Below are 6,000 nucleotides of genomic sequence, written 5' to 3'. Positions count from 1 at the left end.
CCTAAGACCAGGGTATCTTCCCCCTTCGCTGTTCAACCTCTCTAACTTCATCGTGCTCCAGGTTCCCCTCTCATGCACAAACACTAAAGGATAGCAACAGATTTCCGTAAGGAGAGAAACACATTACGGGATAATACATACTTTCATTTACATATATAATATTTGTACATTGCAATATTTATGTTGAGATATCATCATTAGGGCACTTAGAGCCTCTCTCTCTCTCTCTCTCTCTCTCTCTCTCTCTCTCTCTCTCTCTCTCTCTCTCTCATGCAGTTTCTGCCGCAAAGAATGAATAATTTGAATGAAAGATCGATTATCTCTTTTCTCTCCTCTCTTTACATTTTGTGCTGAAGGGATTATCTCTTATCTCTTTACATTTTGTGCCGAAATGATTATCTCTTATCTCTTTAGATATTGTGCTGAAGGGATTATATCTTATCTCTTATATCTTTACATATTGTGCTGAAGGGATTATCTCTTATCTCTTCTCTTTACATATTGTGCTGAAGGGATTATGTCGTATCTCTTCTCTTTACATTTTGTGCTGAGGGGATTATCTCATCTCTCTTTACATTTTGTGCTGAAATGATTATCTCTTCTCTCTTTACGTTTTGTGCTGAAGGGATTATCTCTTATCTCTTTACATTTTGTGCTGAAGGGATTATCTCTTATCTCTTCTCTCTTTACATTTTGTGCTGAAGGGATTAAATCTTTTCTCTTTACATTTTGTGCTGAAGGGATTATCTTTTGTCTCTTCTCTCTTTACATTTTGTGGTGAGGGGATTATTTTGTATCTCTTGTTTCTTTACATTTTGTGCAGAAGTGGTTATCTCTTATCTCTTTACATTTTGTGCTGAAGGGATTATATCTTATCTCCTCTCTTTACATTTTGTGCTGAAGGGATTATCTCTTATCTCTTTACATTTTGTGCTGAAGGGATTATCTCTTGGCTCTTATCTTTTTACATTTTGTGCTGAAATGATTATCTCTACATATTGTGCTGAAGTGATTACCTCTTATCTCAACTCCTATCTTTTATTTCTTTACATTTTGTGCTGAAGTGGTTATCTCGTATCACTTATCTCTACAGTTTGTGCTGAAGTGATTATCTCTATCACTTATCTCTACAGTTTGTGCTGAAGTGATTATCTCTTATCTCTTTACATATTGTGCTACAGTGGTTGTCTCTTATCACTTATCTCTACATTTTGTTCTGAAGTGATTATCTCTTATCTCTTATCTCTTTACATATTGTACTACAGTGGTTATCTCTTATCACTTATCTCTACATTTTGTGCTGAAAGTATTATCTCTTATGTTTTATTTCTTTACAATTTCTGCTGAAGTGATTATCTCTTAGCCCTTATTTCCTGTCTCTTAACATTTTGTGCCGAATTGAGTAACCAATTCGACAGGGAGCATTCACCTCGCCTCTTCATTAAGCAAAACAAAATCACAAATGCTTTCGACACAGCAATAAAAAAAATAACCTACAAACAAAGCACAGTTGCTTTTATTCATTTTTTCCTTCCCATTGATTTCAGCCGAGCCGTAAAATGAGTTTCGTAACTTATTAAGTTCCAGCATTGAGGCTGAATTGAATTTATTTTTCTTTTTTGCTTTCCCCTTCTCTCAGTTCATCCACATGTCGTGATTGAAATTTTATTTATTGATCTCGTAGACATGTTGCGCTGCGAGATTTAGATTGGAAGGTAGGTCTCTCCTCTCTCTCTCTCTCTCTCTCTCTCTCTCTCTCTCTCTCTCTCTCTCTCGGCCCGAAGGCTTTCCATTGCAATATTAGGTAGAGTTCTGTTTCAATTATAACTGAACTGCTGTACGAATCATATTTCCCTGTATTTAATCAAACCAAATTTTATGCCTCTCTCTCTCTCTCTCTCTCTCTCTCTCTCTCTCTCTCTCTCTCTCTCTCTCTCTCTCTCTCTGGGTAAGTTAAAGTGAAAAGTTTCAATTTTTAGGTGGTTTCCAGTAATTTCTCAAAGATCGAATATTTCTTGTTTCTGTCTCGTTACTTTTTCTGGAAAATCAATAGAGAGAGAGAGAGAGAGAGAGAGATCAAAGATGTTTTCAAATATAAAAGGACAGTTAGAGTAATTTCCTCATCTTCCATGTTCCCTTCCATTTTATCTTACTCAGAGCAACCATTATCTCGACTCTCTTGTTTTCTTCTTCAGTTCGCATCTTCTCTCACCCTTATTCTTATCCACCTTCGTTTTCCTTGTATTGCCTCCCCTACTCCTTGTCTTCTCTCACCTACTTCTCCCCTCCTGATCTACACCCTCGCCAAGAATATCTTCTATAACCTCTTCTTCTCCCTCACATATTTTCTTCAAGGATTAACCCATGCCTCCTGTTCTTTTAATATGATTCTCCTACCCCATATCTCCTCTCACCCTTATTTTCCTTTCCTGACTATCATCTGATGTCTCCCACTCATATTTCTACTCCCTATTATATGTTTCCTCTCCCAGTGTCACCCCAATCTGAAAATAATCCCATTCGCCATGTCTCCTTGTTTATTTAATATTTGTATTCCCCTTGTCTTCCTAATTAAAAATTTGTATAATTATATATTTCCATTCGCCATAACTCTGATTATTTAATATTTGAATTCCTTTATCTTCTAATTAAAAAATTATATAATTGTATAATCGCATTCCCAATGTCTCCTCGATTATTTAAAATTTCCATTGCCTTGTTTTCTAATTTAAAAATTATCTAATATTTTCGTTTCCTTTACCTCTTAATTATAAAATATTTCGTTCCCATGTCTCCCCAGTTATGAAATATTTCCTTTCCTCATGTGTCCCCGATTATATAATATTTTCCTTCCCCATGTCTCCCCGATTATGTAATATTTTCCTTCCCCATGTCTCCCCGATTGTATAATATTTCCCTTCCCCATGTCTCCCCGATTATATAATATTTTCCTTCCCCATGTCTCCCCAAATATGCAATATTTTCCCTCCCCCTGTCTCCCCGATTATGTAATATTTTCCTTCCCATGTCTCCCCAAATATGCAATATTTTCCCTCCCCCTGTCTCCCCGATTATGTAATATTTTCCTTCCCATGTCTCCCCAAATATGCAATATTTTCCCTCCCCCGTCTCCCCGATTATATTATATTTTCCTTCCCCATGTCTCCCCAAATATGCAATATTTTCCCTCCCCCGTCTCCCCGATTATATTATATTTTCCTTCCCCATGTCTCCCCAAATATGCAATATTTTCCCTCCCCTGTCTAATTGATTATGTAATATTTTCCTTCCCATGTCTCCCCAAATATGCAATATTTTCCTCTCCCTGTCTCCCTGATTATATTATATTTTCCTTCCCATGTCTCCCCAAATATGCAATATTTTTCCCTGTCTCTCCCTGATTATATTATATATGTCTCCCCAAATATGCAATATTTTCCCACCTCATGTCTCCCCTGATTATATAATATTTCCCTTCCCCCTATCCATGTGTCCCCGATTATATATGTTCCTTCCCCATGTCACCCTAATTATATAATATTTCACTCCCATGTCTTCCCAGTTATGAAATATTTCTTTTCCCCCATGTCTCCCCTATTATGTAATATATCCTTTCCCCACGTCTCCCCTATTATATAATATTTCCTTTCCCCATGTCTCCCCTATTCTATAATATTTCTTTTTCCCGTGTCTTCCGATTATAACATTTTTCTTTCCCCAGTCTCCTTGATTATATAATATTTCCTTGCACCGTGTCTCCCCAGTTATAAAATATTTTCTCTCCCGATATATGATATTTCCCTTCCCCACGCCTCCCCGATTATATGTTGGGAAGATCCCATGTCCCCCCCCCCTCATATACTCCCCTGCCATCTCCCCTCACTGGCACCCCTCTTCCCCTCTTTGTTATTTCCCCCACGACACAGTCAGCCATAATGTCATTGTCTCTCCGCATCTCAAATGCTTCGGTTTCCCCTTTATGAGACAACGAGTATACGTCAAGTGTCTGCAGAGACAAATTATTATCGTTTATTCGACCGCCTAATGCAATAAGCAACGAAAAAGCGAACTGGGGAGAGAGAGAGGAGAGAGAGAGAGAGAGAGAGAGAGAGAGAGAGAGAGAGAGAGAGAGAGAGAGGAAAAGCGAACTGACTGGGGAAGGAAGGAGAGAGAGATAAAAAGAAGAAGACGACGAGGAAAAGCGACCCGGGGAGGGAAGGAGAGAGAGAGAGAGAAAAGCGAACTGACTGGAGAGAGAGAGAGAGAGAGAGAGAGAGAGAGAGAGAGAGAGAGAGAGAGAGAGAGAGAGAGAGAGGGAAACCGATGCTTTCTGACGCGCCCAACGAAGACTTCTGGAAAAAAGTCATTAGACTGGATTGTATTTCATTTTTCTCCTTCTGTATTTTCCAGGGAGGGAGTGTTAGCGGCCCGTATTTTACGCGACGTGTTTACCCTGCGAGGATATATTATTATCTTCCTCTGTTTTTCTGGGCCGCGATTTATTTGTTTTTAACCGTTCCTAGTGGTTTTTATCTGCCGTCTTACGTACGCCTGATCGTTTTCTACGATCCGGTGTTGGGAGGAATTACGAGTCTGCTTTGCTTGATAGCGGTGGAGGACTGCTTCTTGTTTTGCTTGAGAGTTTCGTTTTCTGAACGAATTCGGATCGTCTACTCTACGAGGTCATCTGGCTATTATTATTATTATTATTATTATTATTATTATTATTATTATTATTATTATTATTATTATTATTATTATGTCTTTCTGTTACTTCTATCTAATAAACACAGTATATTTTGGAAGCTTGAATTTCAAGTCAGTGGCCCCTGTAGACTTGTTCCATATGAATTGTGTTCATCTTCTGAATAATATTATTATTATTATTATTATTATTATTATTATTATTATTATTATTATTATTATTATTATTATTAAAGTATGGTTTAAGAATTTTAGATTAATTGCTAACAAAATTTTATTTTCATGGTATCTCGCAGCTTGCTGGTGAGGTCATCAAGTTAAAGTTAAAGTCCTTCTGGGCCTCTGCAGGCTCATAGGGCAGGCGCTGATCTCCTGTTTCTTAGGCCGACAGTCAGTGGGGGACAGGTCTCAATGCCTTTGACACCTGGCCAGTGTGTCGCTAGGCCCACTGTTTAACCCCCCAGCCCGAGGGCTGGTACCTATTCTCCTACTGAACCTCTCGGGGTTTTTCGGACCGTTACGTTGATGGACTGCCGGATTTGTGCAGTGGCTCAACCTGAGCCATCAGTGAGCGGTGGGATTTGAACCCCGGCCCTCTCGACTGGTAGCCAACAATCATACCACTGCGCCACCATGGCGGCATTAATATTTAACAATATATCTAGGGCTAGCATATGTCTTTTTTTGTCGAGTCAACGCTGAAATACTTTAAATCTCATCATTTTTATTTAATAATTTTTTAATTTCTCATTATATTTGCGTCTTTGTGGCTGATGGATTCAATGGAGAAATGCCTCTGCCTTGCTAATAATAATAATAATAATAATAATAATAATAATCATCATCATCATCATCATCATCTATAATAAAATCCGAGTGGATCTTGTTTGTCCTCCCCTAGGTGATAGTAGGGGGAAATGATAGGGTCACCCACACCCTGCAAACGGTTTGCCCACCCAGGGTAGGGGGGGAGATAGGTAGGGGAATGGGAGGGTAGGAGAGACATCCACCCTCCTGCAAACCTGTTTGTCCGCCATGGGTGGGGGCAGGGTAGGTAGAGGAAGAGGAGGGTAGGGTAGACATCCACCCTCCTCCTGCAAACCTGTTTGTCCGCCATGGGTGGGGGCAGGGTAGGTAGAGGAAGAGGAGGGTAGGGTAGACATCCACCCTCCTCCTGCAAACCTGTTTGTCTGCCCTGGGTTTAGGTAGGGGAACAGGAGGGTAGGGGAGACATCCACTTTCCCCCCTGCAAACCTGTTTGTCCGTCCCGGCTGGGGTGGGGTAGGTAGGGTATCT

The sequence above is a fragment of the Macrobrachium rosenbergii genome, chromosome 37, assembly GCF_040412425.1.
Source record: "Macrobrachium rosenbergii isolate ZJJX-2024 chromosome 37, ASM4041242v1, whole genome shotgun sequence".
Lineage (NCBI taxonomy): Eukaryota > Metazoa > Arthropoda > Malacostraca > Decapoda > Palaemonidae > Macrobrachium > Macrobrachium rosenbergii.
The sequence above is the reverse complement of the archived record's forward strand: the minus strand, read 5'-3'. Positions refer to the sequence as shown.